We start from the raw sequence: 1,228 nt of genomic DNA, 5'->3' as shown, positions 1-1,228 counted from the left end.
ATTTTCCCCATCTTTCTTTTCTCTTTTCCCTCTTCCCAGTAGCTCTTTGCTTTTGAGCAGTTTCCTTTCATTTCACAATGTATATCATACTTCCTAATTTTATTCACTCTTTCAGGTTCTTATACTAGTGAGGTTCTTACACATGCAGGTCTGATTTATTCCACTTATGAGTATGGTCTCTAGTTGTGACCATTTACCTATAAAAGCCTCGAGTTTATCTTTCTTTATAGCTAAGTAATATTCCATTATATAAAAATACCAAATTTTTTATCCGTTCCTCAATGGATGGACATTTGGGTTGCTTCCACAATTAGCTATTACACATTGCTCTGCTATAAACATGGGTGTACATATATCACTGTGGTATGATGTTTCTGGTTCTTCTGGGAAAATACCCAGAAGGGGAATAGCTGGGTTGAATGGGACCTCTAGACCTACTTTGCTTAGGAATCTCCAAACTGATTGCCACAGTGGTTTCACCAGTCTGCATTCCCACCAGCAGTGGAGAAGAGTTCTATTTCTCCACAGCCTCACCAGCATTTGTTTTTGGTTGGTTTCTTAATGCTAGCCATTCTTACAGGGGTGAGATGAAATCTCAATATTGTTTTAATTTGCATTTCTCAAATGATTAATGATGTTGAACATTTTCTCATGTATTTATTTGGCATTTGTATTTCATTGTCTGAGAAGTGTGTATTCATCTCAGATGCCCATTTTTGGATTGGGTTTTTGAATTTGCGGGGGCTGATGTTTCTTAATTCTTTGTATATTCTAGATAAAGGACCTTTGTCCAAGGGACAGTCAGCTAAAATTTTTTCCCAATTTGTGGGTTTTCCTTTTACTCTGCTGGTGATTTCATTAGATGTGCAAAAACTTTTCAATAAGATGAGATCCCAGTTGCTGATTCTTTGAAGTATTTCATGGGCAGTTTGGTTTTTGGTCATGAACTCTCTGCCTACCCCTATGTCTTCAAAATTTTTACCTACTTTCTCTTTCAGTAGATTTAGTGTTTCTGTTTTAATATTGAGATCTGTGATCCATTTTGACTTGAGTTTGGTGATGGACTTGTGTCTATTTTCAGTCTTAGGCAAGTGGCAAGCCAATTTTTCCAGCACCATTTATTAAAGACACTGTCTTTCTTCCAGCGAGCTTGTCTGCCCCCCTTTGTCAAAGACTAGGTGGCTGAGTGTGTTTGTGGTTGTGGCTCTTTCTTCCAGTCTGTTCCATT

This window comes from Chinchilla lanigera, unplaced genomic scaffold, assembly GCF_000276665.1.
Source record: "Chinchilla lanigera isolate Chin_1 unplaced genomic scaffold, ChiLan1.0 scaffold00053, whole genome shotgun sequence".
In the NCBI taxonomy this organism is placed as follows: Eukaryota; Metazoa; Chordata; class Mammalia; order Rodentia; family Chinchillidae; genus Chinchilla; species Chinchilla lanigera.
The sequence above is the reverse complement of the archived record's forward strand: the minus strand, read 5'-3'. Positions refer to the sequence as shown.